General features: G+C 30.6%; 2 long non-coding RNA genes across 2 annotated transcripts; one reads left to right on the forward strand and one right to left on the reverse strand.

Annotated features, from left to right (window-relative positions):
* Positions 1-2,878: 2,878 nt before the first annotated feature.
* LOC143345388 (uncharacterized) lies at positions 2,879-20,431 on the reverse strand. The gene is made up of 2 exons (XR_013080270.1): positions 20,338-20,431; positions 2,879-3,467 (listed from the first exon to the last, which is right to left on the reverse strand). It is a non-coding gene; the product is annotated as an uncharacterized LOC143345388 (long non-coding RNA).
* Positions 3,245-20,677, forward strand: LOC143345387 (uncharacterized). Its single transcript, XR_013080269.1, has 2 exons — positions 3,245-3,343; positions 20,214-20,677. It is a non-coding gene; the product is annotated as an uncharacterized LOC143345387 (long non-coding RNA).
* Positions 20,678-22,224: the final 1,547 nt, after the last annotated feature.

Here is a 22,224-nt window from a genome sequence, read left to right on the forward strand (position 1 = left end):
AATTTTACGAGCTATTCCAAATAAATTAGGAGGAGTATTAATATTATTTATATCAATTTTAATTTTATATTTTTTACCAATTATTAATAATTATAATATTAAATCAAGTAAATTTTATCCAATTAATAAAATTATATTTTGAATATTTGTTAATGTATTTATTTTATTAACTTGATTAGGTGGTCAATTAATTGAATATCCTTACACTAATTTAAGGCAATTATTTTCATTATTATATTTCTTATATTTTTTATTAAATTCAATATTTAATAAATTTTGAGATAATATTATTATATTAAAATTTTAAATAAAATAAATATAAAATTTTAAGTTTATGAGCTTGAATTAAGCATATATTTTGAAAATATAAGATAGAATATTATAAATCTCTATAAACTTAAATTTTATAATAATAATTATATTTATATAAATTTATTAAATTATAAATTAAAAATTTAATTAATATTTTAATTTATAATATAATATTAGAAAATTGTTTAAATATAAAAATAAAAAATAAATATATTAAAGTTATAGGTAAAAAAGTCTTTCAACATAAATATATTAATTCATCATATCGAATACGAGGTAAAACTCCACGCATTCAAATAATTAATAATAAATGAAAATAATAAGTTAATAAAAATTTAATTGAATATATATCAAATCCAAAAAATATAATACTTAAAATTATTCTTGCAAATCTAATTCTTAAATATTCAGCTATAAAAATTATAGTAAATTGTCTTCTAAAATATTCAGTATTAAATCCAGAAATTAATTCTGATTCACCTTCAATTAAATCAAATGGTGTACGATTTAATTCTATTAATATATTTAATATAAATATTAAATATAAAGGAAATAAAAAAATGCAAAATTTAATATATTTTTGAAAAATAATAAAATTGTAAAAAGATATACTTTCAGTTAATAATATTATAATTAATAATATTAAAAATAATCTAATTTCATAAGAAATAGATTGTGCAATAGATCGAATTGATCCTAATATAGAATAATTAGAATTTGAAGATCATCCTATAATTATTATAGGAAAAACATTAAATCTTAAAATTCTTAATATAAATAAAATTGAAAAGTTATTATTATATAAATTAAAATAAAAAGGTGTTACTAATCATAATATAAAAGATAAAATTAAAATTAATATAGGACAAAATATATATTGATAAAAATTTGAATCCTTTAAAATAAAAAATTCTTTAAATAATAATTTTATAGCATCATTAATTGGTTGGAATAATCCTATAAATCCAGATTTATTTGGACCTTTTCGATCTTGAATATAACCTAAAATTTTTCGTTCATATAATGTTAAAAATGCAACAGCTATTAAATTTATTAAAATTAATAAAAATAAATAAATTAAACCTATATATATATAATTTAATAAAGAATAAATTATTATTTATATAATAACTTATATTTATATTAAATTCTAAATTTAATTGCACTAATTTGCTAAAATAATTAATAAAAATATTTATTAATTAATAAAAAATTATTTTAAATATAAAGTCCTTTCGTACAAAAATATTTATTTTTATTAAAGATAGAAACCGATCTGGCTTACGCCGATCTGAACTCAAATCATGTAAGATTTTAAAAGTCGAACAGACTTAATATTTAAACTACTGCATTTAAAATTTATCTTAATTCAACATCGAGGTTGTAATCATCTTTATTAATATGATCTTTCCAAAGATATTACACTGTTACCCCTAAGGTAATTTATCTATTAATTTTTAATAAAATTCATTTATTTAAACAATAATTATTGATTATTAATTATTTTAAAGTTTAATAAATTTAAATATCCTCCCAATAAAATATAATTTTATTAATATTAATTTAAAATATTAATATTAATAAAATTATATAAAATTCTATAGGGTCTTATCGTCCCTTAATATTATTTAAGCATTTTTACTTAAAATTAAAATTTAATTTTTATAATAAAGATAGTTTATATTTCATTAACTCTTTCATACAAGATTCCAATTAAAAACCTATTTATTATGCTACCTTTGTACAGTCAAAATACTGCAGCTATTTAAAATTTAATTCATTGAGCAGAATTGACTTTAAATTATTAACAAAAAGACATGTTTTTGATAAACAGGTGAATATAATTTTTGCTTAATTCCTATATTATATTTATAAATTAAATAAATATATTAATATAATAAAATTTACTAATTTTATCATTATAAATTAATTTAATTTAATTTTAATTAATTTTTTTTTATTAATTTATATTCTATTAATAAATTTTTAAATATTTAAATTTTATAAATTATTAAATTTTTTTTAATATTAACAAATTTTATGAATATAAATATATTTAAATAAATATTTTAAATAATAATTTTAAAATTAAAGTTTATCCCATAATTTTTTTATATTTAATAAATTTTATTTTATTATAAAATAAATTTTTATTAAATATATGAATTAAATTCATTTCAAAAAAAACTAGATATCAATAAAATCGAATAACGTATAATTTCTAAATAAATATTAATAATTAATTATTTTACATAAAAAATTATATTTATTTAGCTCTTTTATTTTCGAGAAATATATATATATATATAATTATAATTAATAAATCCTGATACAAAAGGTACAAAAATAATTTTTTTTTTTATTTAAAATTATTTAAAACTTTTACAATACTTATTAATATAAAAAATTTATTTAAAATATTTACTTAAACAAATTTAATTTAAAATTACTTTAATTATTATTAAATTAAATTAAACTTTAAAATTATATATATATATATATTATTTATATATAAAATAAATATTTCTAGAATAAAAATTATTGTTTAAATTTATTCAAAAATAAATTATTAATTAATTATTTATTCTTAAACTAAAAACATTTTCCAATACTTTTACTTTGTTACGACTTTTTTCAATTTTTATATGAAAATGACGGGCGATTTGTACATTAAATTTACAACTTTCAATAATTTTAATTTAAAATTATTTACTTTTAAATCCTTTTTAAAATTTATATTAAAATAAATTATCCTTAAATATAAATTTTATTGTAACTCATTAAATCTTAATTATTCTACATTTTGATTTGAATTATAATTTAAATAAAATTTAATAAAAATATTTTTATTAAAATTTTTAAAAACAACAATACATAAAAATTAAATTAAGTAAATCTTATCGTGGATCATCAAATTAATTTACAAGTTCCTCTAAAATATTATTTAACCGCCAAATATTTTAATTTTAATGATTAACATTTAATAATCAATTATATAATTTCTTTTTTAATAATAGGGTATCTAATCCTAGTTTTTAATAAAATTTACAAAATAATTAAATTTAATAAATAAATTTAAAATTATATTATTATTTCACTAAAATTATAATTAATTATTTATTTATTTTTTTTATTAAATTTATTTAAAATTATTACTATTAATTTACAGATTTAGTTTAACCGCAGATGCTGGCACTAAATTATCTTCTATTAATTTTTTTTTCCTAAATAAAATTTTCATTTATTTTTTAAATATAAAATTTAAATAATTTTTATAAATTTTATTTAAAAATTTATAATAAAAAAAAAATTTATATAAATATTAAAATAAATAATTAATAATAAAACTAAAATTAAATTTTTACTAAAACTTTTAATTTTTAATTAAATCTTTTCATCGTAATAGAAAAATTTTATAATAAACTAAAATTTTATTAAATTGAATGATTTAATTTCATTATTAAGTAAATTTTTTTTGTACATACTAGTAATTTCACGATAATTTTACTATACCTCTGATAATTAAATATTCACTCAATTTCAATGATCAGATGAAATTGAATGATTTAATTTCATTATTAAGTAAATTTTTTTTGTATATACTAGTAATTTCACGATAATTTTACTATACCTCTGATAATTAAATATTCACTCAATTTCAATGATCAGATGAAATTGAATGATTTAATTTCATTATTAAGTAAATTTTTTTTGTACATACTAGTAATTTCACGATAATTTTACTATACCTCTGATAATTAAATATTCACTCAATTTCAATGATCAGATGAAATTGAATGATTTAATTTCATTATTAAGTAAATTTTTTTTGTACATACTAGTAATTTCACGATAATTTTACTATACCTCTGATAATTAAATATTCACTCAATTTCAATGATCAGATGAAATTGAATGATTTAATTTCATTATTAAGTAAATTTTTTTTGTACATACTAGTAATTTCACGATAATTTTACTATACCTCTGATAATTAAATATTCACTCAATTTCAATGATCAGATGAAATTGAATGATTTAATTTCATTATTAAGTAAATTTTTTTTGTACATACTAGTAATTTCACGATAATTTTACTATACCTCTGATAATTAAATATTCACTCAATTTCAATGATCAGATGAAATTGAATGATTTAATTTCATTATTAAGTAAATTTTTTTTGTACATACTAGTAATTTCACGATAATTTTACTATACCTCTGATAATTAAATATTCACTCAATTTCAATGATCAGATGAAATTGAATGATTTAATTTCATTATTAAGTAAATTTTTTTTGTACATACTAATAATTTCACGATAATTTTACTATACCTCTGATAATTAAATATTCACTCAATTTCAATGATCAGATGAAATTGAATGATTTAATTTCATTATTAAGTAAATTTTTTTTGTACATACTAGTAATTTCACGATAATTTTACTATACCTCTGATAATTAAATATTCACTCAATTTCAATGATCAGATGAAATTGAATGATTTAATTTCATTATTAAGTAAATTTTTTTTGTACATACTAGTAATTTCACGATAATTTTACTATACCTTTGATAATTAAATATTCACTCAATTTCAATGATCAGATGAAATTGAATGATTTAATTTCATTATTAAGTAAATTTTTTTTGTACATACTAGTAATTTCACGATAATTTCACTATACCTCTGATAAATAAATATTCACTCAATTTCAATGATCAGATGAAATTGAATGATTTAATTTCATTATTAAGTAAATTTTTTTTGTACATACTAGTAATTTCACGATAATTTTACTATACCTTTGATAATTAAATATTCACTCAATTTCAATGATCAGATGAAATTGAATGATTTAATTTCATTATTAAGTAAATTTTTTTTGTACATACTAGTAATTTCACGATAATTTTACTATACCTCTGATAATTAAATATTCACTCAATTTCAATGATCAAATGAAATTGAATGATTTAATTTCATTATTAAGTAAATTTTTTTTGTACATACTAGTAATTTCACGATAATTTTACTATACCTCTGATAATTAAATATTCACTCAATTTCAATGATCAGATGAAATTGAATGATTTAATTTCATTATTAAGTAAATTTTTTTTGTACATACTAGTAATTTCACGATAATTTTACTATACCTCTGATAATTAAATATTCACTCAATTTCAATAATTAATTTAATTAATAATTAAATTTTTATATACTATAATAAAAATTAAATTAATTAAAGAAAATAATCAAAATTTATTTTATAATATAATTAAATTTTTATATACTATAATAAAAATTAAATTAATTAAAGAAAATAATCAAAATTTATTTTATAATATAATTAAATTTTTATATATTATAATAAAAATTAAATTAATTAAAGAAAATAATCAAAATTTATTTTATTTAGACAATAATTTTTATATAAACAATAATAATTAAATATATAAATATGTATTTATTGTATTAAATTTTTTTTTTTTTTTTTTATTAATAAATTTTTTAATATGAATAATTTAAATTATAAATTCATAAAATATATAATTTATATATTATAATATAATTTATAATTTAATAACAATAAATTTAATATAATAAATATTTATCTATTAATAAATATTTAATTGATATATATATATATATAATTATTGTTATAAAGAAAAAAAAATAAATTATAGATTAATATACATATTATACATAATAAATATGTTAATTTATACATAGTTATCTATAAATCTTGGAATCTATATACATCTATTAATATATACCAAAAGTCTAATTATATATAATTATCTATGGATTTATCGAATATATAATCTATATTATAAAATATAATCCACAATTTAATAACAATAGATTTAATATAATAAATATTTATTTATTAATAAATATTTAATTGATATATATCTATATAATTATTGTTATAAAGAAAAAAAAATAAATTATAGATTAATATACATATTATACATAATGAATATGTTAATTTATACATAGTTATCTATAAATCTTGGAATCTATATACATCTATTAATATATACTAAGAGTCTAATTATACATAATTATCTATGGATTTATCGAATATATAATCTATATTATAAAATATAATCCACAATTTAATAACAATAGATTTAATATAATAAATATTTATCTATTAATAAATATTTAATTGATATATATATATATATAATTATTGTTATAAAGAAAAAAAAATAAATTATAGATTAATATACATATTATACATAATAAATATGTTAATTTATATATAGTTATCTATAAATCTTGGAATCTATATACATCTATTGATATATACTAAGAGTCTAATTATACATAATTATCTATGGATTTATCGAATATATAATCTATATTATAAAATATAATCCACAATTTAATAACAATAAATTTAATATAATAAACATTTATCTATTAATAAATATTTAATTGATATATATATATATATAATTATTGTTATAAAGAAAAAAAAATAAATTATAGATTAATATACATATTATACATAATAAATATGTTAATTTATACATAGTTATCTATAAATCTTGGAATCTACATACATCTATTAATATATACTAAGAGTCTAATTACATACAATTATCTATGGATTTATCGAATATATAATCTATATTATAAAATATAATCCACAATTTAATAACAATAAATTTAATATAATAGATATTTATTTATTAATAAATATTTAATTAGTATATATATATATAATTAATGTTATAAAGAAAAAAAATAAATTATAGATTAATATACATATTATACATAATAAATATGTTAATTTATACATAGTTATCTATAAATCTTGGAATCTATATACATCTATTAATATATACTAAGAGTCTAATTATATACAATTATCTATGGATTTATCGAATTTATCGAGGCTAGGTACTGCTCGAACGCGACGTGACCGCTGCGAGGCGATATGTAGCACCCCACCACGGCGACTCCCCCCCAGTCCACGGCGACGAATCCCCGACCGCGCTCCAGCATGGAGAACGGCGGGGACCCGTCGCCACCTCCCCATACCGTCGCCACCAAGCCGTCCGCGTCGCCCACCCAATGAGGGTGATCAGGGACGCGGTACGGCTCGGCGGCGACAGCCAGGCCAACCCCCCACTCCGCGAGGACTTGGGACATCATATCCTGTGCCGTCTAGGTACCTGCTTGCTTACCAGATTTCTGCACGCTTACAAGCTTCGTCCTCGCTTACTAGCTTACTACTTGCTTACTAGCTGTTAAAACGCTGATGCTTCTAACGACGAGGGTTCCGGATAGAGGTACCGGAGTTTTCAGGGAAAATTATTATGTGCGCCTGGTTTTCTTTTCGTCGGCCTTCTACGCCGTCCTTTTGTTACAAAATTAAACAATTTGAATAAATGTTAAGAAAACCAAAAATAAATTATGAAATTATAAAGAATAAGGACGTTGCCTGCCTCGTCTCTGCTGGTCGCCGAACTCGCCGGGTTGAGGTAGGCTAAGGTTCCTATAATCAGAAAAACACGGCTATGTGTTAGACACACGTAAACACGTTATACGTATCTATGCCGTGTTTGTGTCCTCACGCTCCTGGCTTCGGGAATCGAATGTATAGGAGCGGAGAATTACGCTCGCTCGTAATATACAAGCTCGCTGGTGGACTGTATTTATAATTTTGGCTTTTGATAAAGAATAAATTCCGTATCTACGCCGTTTGCAGTCGATTACCTTGTGGACGGGATTGCAAGTGGAGGTTGTAAGGCTCCAAATGCACTTTTCCCGTGAGTCTGTCCACTGAGTCTATGCGTCGAAACGCAGTGCAGTGCAACAGCCCAACCGTCGAACTGTGGCTGCTCTTGGATGCTTCAACACTCGACTTATTGGTCAGGGGTTGCACTACGGAGCCCGACTGCACGTGGTTCACTGCACGTTGCACATCTATTCGTTGCACTTAGCAGTATTTGAACCACGTGGGGGCCTGACCCACGACTTCGTTACTCCTCCGCACAGGTGCTCCCCTAAACGTTACACCGGCGGGATCTGTAGGAGTAAGGACTCGCAGACCGGAAAAGTCAGACGTCCTTGGTGGACGTCGACCCGACTACAATGGACCCACCTGGATGGTTCATCACGTAGGTGCCTCCCTTTGGTGTCTCCTCAGCCTGGCGGTAATCACAAGAAAATTGAAACGTAATTTTGTCAACTTTCTTATGTTTCGATCGTTTATACGATCGAGACGGCCGCTCAATTCTGCACGGAGAGATCGAACACTTTACTGGTGTATATTCTCGATCACTCCACAGGATATCGAACACCTTACTCGTGTATTTTCTCGATCTCCTGTCGCAGGAATGATTTCGTGGAATTTCGATTTGGGAAATCCCATACAAGATTCCGGGGCGTACTTTTTTTTTTTTTTTTTTTTTTTTTTTTTTGTCGTGGGGAAAATCTTCGAAAGACTCCCTCCCACCTCCTTGGGGAGAGGTGGGAGGGGTGTGTGGGATTCCCCGCGCCCGTACAACGACAGGCGCGGGACCTACCCACTAAAAACCCCACGGTGACCCTTCGGCACGCTTTGGGAGGATACCGGGAATCGCTCGAAGCATTCTTCCGGTATCCTCCCCGTGCCCGCGCTTTCGCGCCCATCCCCCGGGGGGACAATCGGTCCCCCCAGTAGACACACTGCCTCATAGCGGCGGGACGGGGCCACTCCATCCCGCCGCTATCCGTCCCGGGGCCGCGTTTAGTGGCGGCTGCGAGCCCCAACTCGCAACCGGCCGCGACCCCGTTTCCACCCCCCGGCGGCCGGGCGTTCATGGCCGCACCAGACCGCCGAGGGTGCCTCCCCTTGCGTCGGACCGGTAGGGGGACGCACTTCTACCCCCAACCGGTCCGACCCGGCGCCGCCTGGCGGGAGGAGGGTCCCCTCAGGACCCCCCTCCCAGCCTAGGTCATCCGCCACGCCGTGGCGGCCGCCCGCGACGCCTCGCGACCGGGCGACGACCTCGGGCCACCGCACGAGCGCGAGCTTCAGCGCGACGCTGAAGCTCGCGCTCCCTCCCCGCGGCCTCCTTCTGCAACATTACGTTCTCGCAGAAGGAGGCCACGGCCCTCCACTTCTCCTCGCTGCCGAGCATGGCGCGCACCACGCCCGGCAGCGAGACATCCCGCCCGACGACGCCGACCAGGACACGGCGCTCCCCCTCCCACGCGGGGCATACCTCCAGGGTATGATCCGCCGTGTCCTGCTCAGCGTCGCAGTGGCAGCAACGCGCCGTCGGCTCCTTCCATATCCGGCACAGGTATCTTCCGAAGCTACCATGCCCGGAAAATACCTGTGCCATCCGGTAGGTGAGGCTGCCATGGCCTCTGTCCAGCCACTCCTTCAGGAGTGGCCGAACCGCCCCGACAGTCCGGTGCCCCGCGGTTGGCAGAGCCAGCCGCTCCTGCCACGCGAGCAACACGGACTGCCGGGCCTGGCGCTTCAAATCGCCCCAAGCAGGTTCCTGCCCGCCCGGGACCGCCCCCACCCCCGCGCGACTGTCGACGCGTTGCCGGTACATCACCGCGTGCGACCGCGCGAGCAGGTCCATGGGCGGCATCCCCGCTAGAACCGTCGCCGCCTCATGTGACATGGTCCGATACCCGCGGACGACCCTGAGCGCCATGCGCCTCTGCACCCGACGCAGCATAGTCATGCAGCGCCGGGAGGCAGCCAGGTCGTCCGCCCAGACGGGGGCCCCGTATAGGGCCACCGACTGGACCATTGCCACATAGAGACGACGAACTCGGCCCGCCGGGCCCCCCAGGTTGGGCAGGATCCGGCCCAGAGCCGCAACCATCCTTTCCAACCGGGGGACCAGGCAGCGGAAATGCTCCTCGAAACGCCAGTGGCTATCGAGGATCAGCCCTAGATACCTGATCTGGGGCTTCACCTCGATGTCAGCCCCACCCACCCGGATCAGAGGGGGTGACGGATCCTGCCGAGGTGAATGAAACGCAATCACCTCGGTCTTATGGACCGCCACCGTCATCCCCATCCCCCTGATCCGGTCGACGACGCGTTGCGACCCCTCCTCCGCGCGACGCATGGCCCTCCCCCAGTGCGCCCCGACGGCCAGCACCAGTGTGTCATCCGCATAACACACCGTGCTGACGCCGTCGGGGAGGCCGGCCCGCAACACCGAGTCGTACGCGATGTTCCACAGGAGTGGCCCGAGGACCGACCCCTGCGGAACACCGCAGTACACCTCCCTCCGCATATCACCATCCCGGCCCGGATACTCGATCCACCTGCCGCGGAGATAATCCCCGACGACCGCCCTGAGACAAGGGGGGACCCGATGATATTCGAGTCCCCTCCTTATCTCTTCCTAGGGGAGGGTGTTAAAGGCATTGGCAATATCCAAGGATATTGCCAATGCCACCCCTCCCCGGGAGACGGCCGCCCCCGAGAGGGCCCTTACACGACCTATCGCGTCGATAGTCGATCGGCCCCCCCGGAAACCGAACTGGCAGTCGGCCAGACCGGGATCACCCCGCGACAGGTGCTCGACGAGGCGGGCAGCAATCACCCGCACGAAAAGCTTGCCCACCTCGTCGAGGAGACAAATGGGCCGGTATGCGGAGGGAGACTCCGCGGGCCGACCCTCCTTCCGGAGGAGGACCATCCTCGCCACCTTCCAACTGGGGGGGAATCGCCCGTCCCTCAGGCAGCGGTCGAACAACCGCCTGAGGTCGGCCCCAAGGACGCCCTGGGTCAAGACCCAAACCCGGCCGGGCACACCATCCGGACCCGGGGCCGTGTTACGAACCCCGAGCCGTCTGATGGCCGCTGCCAGCTCCTCCTGCGTGACCCCCAGCTCGGCCGTCCACTCCACTGGGACAGCCGCCGCCGCCGGAGGACGCGGTCCCCTCTCCCCAATTGGGAAGAGTGTATTGACCACGTCCTCCAGCAGCCGGGGGTCAAGACCCTCGGTGACGGGGGGCGCCCACGGGCGGAGCTTATTCAGCACCACCTTATATGGGCGCCCCCATGGATCGTCATCAAGGGTCTGGAGGAGCTCCTTCCATGTACTACATAGACTTCCAACTAGAGCGGATCGGCTCCCGATTGCACTCGAACGGAAAGATTTAAAAGAGGAATGTTCTAATTGTTTAGTATTCAGAACGATTCTGCCTGTAGTTAAAGGGTGTAAAGTGTAGATATTCAGTCTGGTGCGGGTCCACTGATTGACCTCGCACAGCTGAGAATTCGATAAAACTCGTGAAAAGTGTGGAAATAGTCCGCCTTTTCCTTGACAAACGGATCGGTTTAGATTCGGTCAAGTACGCCCCGGAATCTTGTATGGGATTTCCCAAATCGAGATTCCACGAAATCAGTCTTGCGACAGGAGACCGAGAAAATACACCAATAAGGTGTTCGATATCCTGTGGAGTGATCGAGAATATACACCAGTAAAGTGTTCGATCCCTCCGTGCAGAATTGAGAGAATTGAACTTACCAAGAAAGTTGGCAAAATTACGCTTCAATTTTCTTGTGATTACCGCCAGGCTGAGGAGACACCAAAGAGAGGCACCTACCTGGTGAACCATCCAGGTGGGTCCATTGTAGTCGGGTCGACGTCCACAAGGGACGCCTGACTTTTCCGGTCTGCGAGTCCTTACTCCTACAGATCCCGCCGGTGTAACGTTTAGAGGAGCACCTGTGCGGAGGAGTAACGGAGTCGTGGGTCAGGCCCCCACGTGGTTCAAATACTGCTAAGTGCAACGAATAGATGTGCAACGTGCAGTGAACCACGTGCAGTCGGGCTCCGTAGTGCAACCCCTGACCAATAAGTCGTCTGTTGAAGCAGCCAAGAGCAGCCACAGATCGACGGTTGGCTGTTGCACTGCACTGCGTTTCGGCGCATAGACTCAGTGGACAGACTCACGGGAAAAGTGCATTTGGAGCCTTACAACCTCCACTTGCAATCCCGTCCACAAGGTAATCGACTGCAAACGGCGTAGATACGGAATTTATTCTTTGTCAAAAGCCAAAATTATAAATACAGTCCACCAGCGAGCTTGTATATTACGAGCTAGCGTAATTCTCCGCTCCTATACATTCGATTCCCGAAGCCAGGAGCGTGAGGACACAAACACGGCATAGATACGTATAACGTGTTTACGTGTGTCTAACACATAGCCGTGTTTTTCTGATTATAGGAACCTTAGCCTACCTCAACCCGGCGAGTTCGGCGACCAGCAGAGACGAGGCAGGCAACGTCCTTATTCTTTATAATTTCATAATTTATTTTTGGTTTTCTTAACATTTATTCAAATTGTTTAATTTTGTAACAAAAGGACGGCGTAGAAGGCCGACGAAAAGAAAACCAGGCGCACATAATAATTTTCCCTGAAAACTCCGGTACCTCTATCCGGAACCCTCGTCGTTAGAAGCATCAGCGTTTTAACAGCTAGTAAGCAAGTAGTAAGCTAGTAAGCGAGGACGAAGCTTGTAAGCGAGCAGTAATCTGGTAAGCAAGCAGGTACCTAGACGGCACAGGATATGATGTCCCAAGTCCTCGCGGAGTGGGGGGTTGGCCTGGCTGTCGCCGCCGAGCCGTACCGCGTCCCTGATCACCCTCATTGGGTGGGCGACGCGGACGGCTTGGTGGCGACGGTATGGGGAGGTGGCGACGGGTCCCCGCCGTTCTCCATGCTGGAGCGCGGTCGGGGATTCGTCGCCGTGGACTGGGGGGGAGTCGCCGTGGTGGGGTGCTACATATCGCCTCGCAGCGGTCACGTCGCGTTCGAGCAGTACCTAGCCTCGATAAATTCGATAAATCCATAGATAATTGTATATAATTAGACTCTTAGTATATATTAATAGATGTATATAGATTCCAAGATTTATAGATAACTATGTATAAATTAACATATTTATTATGTATAATATGTATATTAATCTATAATTTATTTTTTTTCTTTATAACATTAATTATATATATATACTAATTAAATATTTATTAATAAATAAATATCTATTATATTAAATTTATTGTTATTAAATTGTGGATTATATTTTATAATATAGATTATATATTCGATAAATCCATAGATAATTGTATGTAATTAGACTCTTAGTATATATTAATAGATGTATATAGATTCCAAGATTTATAGATAACTATGTATAAATTAACATATTTATTATGTATAATATGTATATTAATCTATAATTTATTTTTTTTTCTTTATAACATTAATTATATATATATATATCAATTAAATATTTATTAAAAGATAAATATTTATTATATTAAATTTATTGTTATTAAATTGTGGATTATATTTTATAATATAGATTATATATTCGATAAATCCATAGATAATTGTATGTAATTAGACTCTTAGTATATATTAATAGATGTATATAGATTCCAAGATTTATAGATAACTATGTATAAATTAACATATTTATTATGTGTAATATGTATATTAATCTATAATTTATTTTTTTTTCTTTATAACATTAATTATATATATATATATCAATTAAATATTTATTAATAGATAAATATCTATTATATTAAATTTATTGTTATTAAATTGTGGATTATATTTTATAATATAGATTATATATTCGATAAATCCATAGATAATTGTATATAATTAGACTCTTAGTATATATTAATAGATGTATATAGATTCTAAGATTTATAGATAACTATGTATAAATTAACATATTTATTATGTATAATATGTATATTAATCTATAATTTATTTTTTTTTCTTTATAACATTAATTATATATATATATATCAATTAAATGTTTATTGATAGATAAATATTTATTATATTAAATTTATTGTTATTAAATTGTGGATTATATTTTATAATATAGATTATATATTCGATAAATCCATAGATAATTGTATGTAATTAGACTCTTAGTATATATTAATAGATGTATATAGATTCCAAGATTTATAGATAACTATGTATAAATTAACATATTTATTATGTATAATATGTATATTAATCTATAATTTATTTTTTTTCTTTATAACTGTGAGAAAGCGATCTATATGTGTTTGATATAAAATAGGTCGTTGAGATGCGCGTCATTCACATCGTTGACGGTTTTGTTTCTTTCGTCTTGGAGACGCCTTCTCGCGACGCTTCTCGTATGTTACGTTTTGATTTGCATTACGAGCTGCAACAGCCTGCTTGTGTTTATTCATATTTATCAAATTATTTCCTGATATGTTAAATATATTACTTATTTAAACAAATACTGTGTGGTAAATTCTGTCAGGTTATGGGCCCAGAGCATGCTCCTTAAGTAATATATATATATAAAAAGTGTCGAAGTGTTTAATACGTAAAAGAAACGTGCAGGAACATGGCCGCGTCTAATATGTTCTCAAACATCGAAAAGTTAACAGAGCACAATTATGATTTGTGGAAGGTACAAATGAGAAGTATATTAACATTTAACGACTTGTGGCAGTACGTCGACGGTAGTGAGGTAAAACCTGTAGAAAACCCTCAAGAATGGATAAGAAAGGATGGAAAGACCTTGGCACTGATAATTTTGGGCGTTACGCATGGTCAGCTTCTTCATATCAAAAAGGCGAATACATCAAAGGAGGCATGGGACAAGCTAAAAATTATCTTTGAGTCTCGTGGGCCAGTAAGGAAGGCGACTCTCTGCAAGGAACTCCTACGAATGGAAAGAAAACCAGGTACGAGTATTGTGCAATATTTAAATGAGTTTTCTGAAAAAGCAGATCAAGTCAGGGAAGCCGGTATCCAAATTTCGGACGAATTATTGTCCATAATGCTGTTGATCTCGTTACCGAAGGAATTTGAAAACTTTAGCATCGCAATTGAATCGTGAGATGATATACCTACGTTGGATAATCTTACGGCGAAGATAAAGGAAGAAGAGGCTAGACAGAATGAACGTGATGTGAAGTCAGGTGTGAATGAAAACAAAAGTGATGCGTTACATGTAAAGGACAATTTTGATCGGAAAAAATATACACGAGGGTACGCGAAAGACTATAAAGCGAAACCGCGAAAGTTTAATGGTAAGTGTTTCAATTGCGGACGATACGGACATAAAAATATAGAATGTAAATCTAAACCATTAGAAAAACGCGAAAATTCGTACAGTTTAAGCGAAGCGATGACCGCGATCGCGTACAATACGGAACCAGTGAAAAGATCGAGCGTATGGTGTCTTGACAGCGGCGCGACAAGGCACATGTGCAATGACCGTAGTAAATTTGAAATTGTAAATAGTGATAAGCAATATAAGGTATATACAGCTGCCGACCAATGGGTGCAGTCAACTGGTATAGGTAATGTAAGTTTGAATACGAAAACGGGTAGAAGTTTACTGAAATCGATCAAATTGGAGGATGCACTGTATGTACCGGATTTGCGGAACAACCTTCTGTCAGTATCTCGTGCCACGGATCGCGGATATACGGTAACATTTGAAAAAGATCGCGCCACAGTTAGAAATAAAAATAATGTAAAGATTTTGACAGCTAGGAAGCGTGATCAGTTATATATCGTAGACGAAAAAAATGAACGTGCGTTGCAAACAAGCTCAGATATTAATGAAAAGCTAATAAGATGGCATGAAAGATACGGACATATTAATTTTAACGATCTGAAAAATATGAAAGATGGTAAAATGGTCGATGATATGAATTTTACGACACTATCTATTAATAATTTAAATTGTGAAATTTGCGCGAAATGTAAAATTCATGTACTACCGTTTAAAAGATCCGAAAATCGCGAGAAAGAGCCACTCGATTTAATTCACTCAGACATTTGCGGACCCATGAAATGCGAATCTCTCGGGGGTGCGAGATATTTTCTAACGTTCATTGATGACTATTCGCGATATACTCAAACAATAGTGCTTAGGAATCGATCGGACATACTCCAAGCGTTTAAAGATTTTAAAAGAAAAGCTGAAAAACAAACGGGGTGTAAAATAAAAAAAATCCGCACGGATAATGCGAAAGAATATCTTTCAAATGAATTTAAAAACTTTCTTAAAGAAGAGGGAATCGTCCATCAATTAAGTGTCGAGTACACACCACAGCAAAACGGCGTGGCGGAACGCGCTAACCGCACGCTAGTCGAGATGGCGAGGTGTCTTATGACACAAGCTAGTTTACCCGATTCTCTGTGGGCCGAAGCCGTTAATACAGCAACATATTTAAGAAATAGAAGTGCAACAAAGGCGCTTAATGGAATAACTCCATACGAGGCTTGGACACGACGGAAACCGTATGTAGGTTTTTTACGAATTATTGGAAGTAAAGCAATTGCATTATATAAGGGACCAAATAGGGGTAAGTTTCAGCCAAAGGGCGATGAGTACATATTAATAGGATACTCAGAAGACTCAAAGGCATATCGTTTGTGGCAAAGAGGTACGAGAAAAGTAATCAAAGCCCGGGATGTTAAATTTTTTGAAATACTTACAGGTAAAAGACAGCAAAACGAATTATTTATTTTTCCTGATCCTACTGTCGAGGAACAAGATGATAAGAATCACGAATCGCAGGAAGAAGGTAATGAACACTTGGAAACGGACCAACCATTGGATGAAGGTGAGATGGAGGAAAACAGACATGAAACACAGAGTCGTGAGATAAAACGTGGGCCAGGTCGCCCAAGGATTGAGAGAACGGGCCAACCAGGAAGACCCAGAAAAATATATCAACAAAACAACGTTGAAGAATTCGATCCGATATGTGTATCAGACGTTTTAAGTCGATTGGATAAAAAAGCGTGACTAGAAGCAATGGAGAGTGAGTATGAAAATTTGCTAAAAAACAAAACGTGGGAACTCGTGCCCAGACCAATAGATAAAAAAGTTTTGACAAGCAGGTGGGTTTTTAAAAAGAAAATTACTCCGGAAGGAGAAATTGAAAAATACAAGGCTAGACTTGTTGCGCGTGGACACACACAAAAATTTGGTATTGATTATACTGAAGTGTTTGCTCCGGTGGCCAGCTATGAGACTATTCGCACCTTACTCGCTGCATCTGTGCAAGAGGAAATGCACGTTCATCAAATGGATGTGGTGGCAGCATATATACAGGGCGAACAACTAATTGAAGAAGTGTATATGGAGCAGCCGGAAATGTTTGTTCATCAAGGACGCGAAGAGAAAGTGTGTAGATTATTAAGGCCATTATATGGTTTGAAACAGTCCGGACGCCAGTGGTATAAAAAATTAGATAATTTTATATTAAGTAGTGGAGGTAGGCGCACAATTGCAGATCCATGCGTGTATGTGTTCGGAGCGGGAGAAAACCGTGTAATTCTCGTTATTTATGTCGACGATTTAATTTTAGCGTCTAGAAAAATAGAAAAACTTGAAGCGATTAAGTCTATGTTAAAATTAACGTTTAAAATGAAAGATCTAGGGCCAGCGAAAAATGTATTAGGGATTAGCATTAAACGCGATGGGGAAATAGGACAAATTCGACTATCCCAGGAGCGATACATTGAAGAGACGATTGAAAGATTCGGTATGCAGGAAGCAAGAAGTGTGTCAACGCCAATCGAATCAAATACAAAGATTACAACGGAGATGTGCCCTCAGACGCCTGAAGAAATACGCGAAATGAAACATAGACCGTACCGAGAATTGATTGGAGCGCTAATTTATCTCGCAAATGCCACGCGTCCAGATATCGCCTTTGCAGCCGCTACATTAAGTCGTTTTTGCATCAACCCAGGAAAAATGCACTGGATCCTCGCAAAACGCGTACTTCGATATCTTAAAGCGACATCGAAATATTGCATTACATACGTAAAAAGCAACGAAAAATTAAAAGCATATTCGGACTCAGACTGGGCAGGAGACATCGACGACCGGAGGTCGTGCACGGGAAATCTACTAATGTTGTCTAGCGGTCCGATAAGTTGGAAAAGCGTAAAGCAATCGTCGGTCACTCTGTCTACAATGGAGGCTGAATACGCCGCCCTTGCTGAAGTGTCACGAGAAATTATCTACGTTAAAAGACTATTAAATCACATGGACTTTAAAAAATTAATAAGTGGTCCGGTTGATGTTTATTGCGATAACCAAAGCGCTATTGAACTATCAAAAAATGCTGTTTTTCATAAAAGAAGTAAACATATTGATATTAGATTCCATTTTACGCGTGAGTTGGTGGAAAATAATGAAATAATCATACATTATTTAAGCACGGACTCTATGTTAGCCGATATTCTTACTAAGGCGTTAAGTAGAGCGAAACACGAACATTGCGTTGAAATGTTGAACTTATGTTGAAAATTATGTCTAATTTTAGTTAGTTTAGAACACATATCGATAGAGGGCGTGTGAGAAAGCGATCTATATGTGTTTGATATAAAATAGGTCGTTGAGATGCGCGTCATTCACATCGTTGACGGTTTTGTTTCTTTCGTCTTGGAGACGCCTTCTCGCGACGCTTCTCGTATGTTACGTTTTGATTTGCATTACGAGCTGCAACAGCCTGCTTGTGTTTATTCATATTTATCAAATTATTTCCTGATATGTTAAATATATTACTTATTTAAACAAATACTGTGTGGTAAATTCTGTCAATAACATTAATTATATATATATATATATATATCAATTAAATATTTATTAATAGATAAATATTTATTATATTAAATTTATTGTTATTAAATTATAAATTATATTATAATATATAAATTATATATTTTATGAATTTATAATTTAAATTATTCATATTAAAAAATTTATTAATAAAAAAAAAAAAAAAATTTAATACAATAAATACATATTTATATATTTAATTATTATTGTTTATATAAAAATTATTGTCTAAATAAAATAAATTTTGATTATTTTCTTTAATTAATTTAATTTTTATTATAGTATATAAAAATTTAATTATATTATAAAATAAATTTTGATTATTTTCTTTAATTAATTTAATTTTTATTATAGTATATAAAAATTTAATTATTAATTAAATTAATTATTGAAATTGAGTGAATATTTAATTATCAGAGGTATAGTAAAATTATCGTGAAATTACTAGTATGTATAAAAAAAATTTACTTAATAATGAAATTAAATCATTCAATTTCATCTGATCATTGAAATTGAGTGAATATTTAATTATCAGAGGTATAGTAAAATTATCGTGAAATTACTAGTATGTACAAAAAAAATTTACTTAATAATGAAATTAAATCATTCAATTTCATCTGATCATTGAAATTGAGTGAATATTTAATTATCAGAGGTATAGTAAAATTATCGTGAAATTACTAGTATGTACAAAAAAAATTTACTTAATAATGAAATTAAATCATTCAATTTCATCTGATCATTGAAATTGAGTGAATATTTAATTATCAGAGGTATAGTAAAATTATCGTGAAATTACTAGTATGTACAAAAAAAATTTACTTAATAATGAAATTAAATCATTCAATTTCATCTGATCATTGAAATTGAGTGAATATTTAATTATCAGAGGTATAGTAAAATTATCGTGAAATTACTAGTATGTACAAAAAAAATTTATTTAATAATGAAATTAAATCATTCAGTTTAATAAAATTTTAGTTTATTATAAAATTTTTCTATTACGATGAAAAGATTTAATTAAAAATTAAAAGTTTTAGTAAAAATTTAATTTTAGTTTTATTATTAATTATTTATTTTAATATTTATATAAATTTTTTTTTATTATAAATTTTTAAATAAAATTTATAAAAATTATTTAAATTTTATATTTAAAAAATAAATGAAAATTTTATTTAGGAAAAAAATTAATAGAAGATAATTTAGTGCCAGCATCTGCGGTTAAACTAAATCTATAAATTAATAGTAATAATTTTAAATAAATTTAATAAAAAAAATAAATAAATAATTAATTATAATTTTAGTGAAATAATAATATAATTTTAAATTTATTTATTAAATTTAATTATTTTGTAAATTTTATTAAAAACTAGGATTAGATACCCTATTATTAAAAAAGAAATTATATAATTGATTATTAAATGTTAATCATTAAAATTAAAATATTTGGCGGTTAAATAATATTTTAGAGGAACTTGTAAATTAATTTGATGATCCACGATAAGATTTACTTAATTTAATTTTTATGTATTGTTGTTTTTAAAAATTTTAATAAAAATATTTTTATTAAATTTTATTTAAATTATAATTCAAATCAAAATGTAGAATAATTAAGATTTAATGAGTTACAATAAAATTTATATTTAAGGATAATTTATTTTAATATAAATTTTAAAAAGGATTTAAAAGTAAATAATTTTAAATTAAAATTATTGAAAGTTGTAAATTTAATGTACAAATCGCCCGTCATTTTCATATAAAAATTGAAAAAAGTCGTAACAAAGTAAAAGTATTGGAAAATGTTTTTAGTTTAAGAATAAATAATTAATTAATAATTTATTTTTGAATAAATTTAAACAATAATTTTTATTCTAGAAATATTTATTTTATATATAAATAATATATATATATATATAATTTTAAAGTTTAATTTAATTTAATAATAATTAAAGTAATTTTAAATTAAATTTGTTTAAGTAAATATTTTAAATAAATTTTTTATATTAATAAGTATTGTAAAAGTTTTAAATAATTTTAAATAAAAAAAAAAATTATTTTTGTACCTTTTGTATCAGGATTTATTAATTATAATTATATATATATATATATTTCTCGAAAATAAAAGAGCTAAATAAATATAATTTTTTATGTAAAATAATTAATTATTAATATTTATTTAGAAATTATACGTTATTCGATTTTATTGATATCTAGTTTTTTTTGAAATGAATTTAATTCATATATTTAATAAAAATTTATTTTATAATAAAATAAAATTTATTAAATATAAAAAAATTATGGGATAAACTTTAATTTTAAAATTATTATTTAAAATATTTATTTAAATATATTTATATTCATAAAATTTGTTAATATTAAAAAAAATTTAATAATTTATAAAATTTAAATATTTAAAAATTTATTAATAGAATATAAATTAATAAAAAAAAATTAATTAAAATTAAATTAAATTAATTTATAATGATAAAATTAGTAAATTTTATTATATTAATATATTTATTTAATTTATAAATATAATATAGGAATTAAGCAAAAATTATATTCACCTGTTTATCAAAAACATGTCTTTTTGTTAATAATTTAAAGTCAATTCTGCTCAATGAATTAAATTTTAAATAGCTGCAGTATTTTGACTGTACAAAGGTAGCATAATAAATAGGTTTTTAATTGGAATCTTGTATGAAAGAGTTAATGAAATATAAACTATCTTTATTATAAAAATTAAATTTTAATTTTAAGTAAAAATGCTTAAATAATATTAAGGGACGATAAGACCCTATAGAATTTTATATAATTTTATTAATATTAATATTTTAAATTAATATTAATAAAATTATATTTTATTGGGAGGATATTTAAATTTATTAAACTTTAAAATAATTAATAATCAATAATTATTGTTTAAATAAATGAATTTTATTAAAAATTAATAGATAAATTACCTTAGGGGTAACAGTGTAATATCTTTGGAAAGATCATATTAATAAAGATGATTACAACCTCGATGTTGAATTAAGATAAATTTTAAATGCAGTAGTTTAAATATTAAGTCTGTTCGACTTTTAAAATCTTACATGATTTGAGTTCAGATCGGCGTAAGCCAGATCGGTTTCTATCTTTAATAAAAATAAATATTTTTGTACGAAAGGACTTTATATTTAAAATAATTTTTTATTAATTAATAAATATTTTTATTAATTATTTTAGCAAATTAGTGCAATTAAATTTAGAATTTA

The sequence above is a fragment of the Colletes latitarsis genome, chromosome 9, assembly GCF_051014445.1.
Source record: "Colletes latitarsis isolate SP2378_abdomen chromosome 9, iyColLati1, whole genome shotgun sequence".
Taxonomy (NCBI): domain Eukaryota; kingdom Metazoa; phylum Arthropoda; class Insecta; order Hymenoptera; family Colletidae; genus Colletes; species Colletes latitarsis.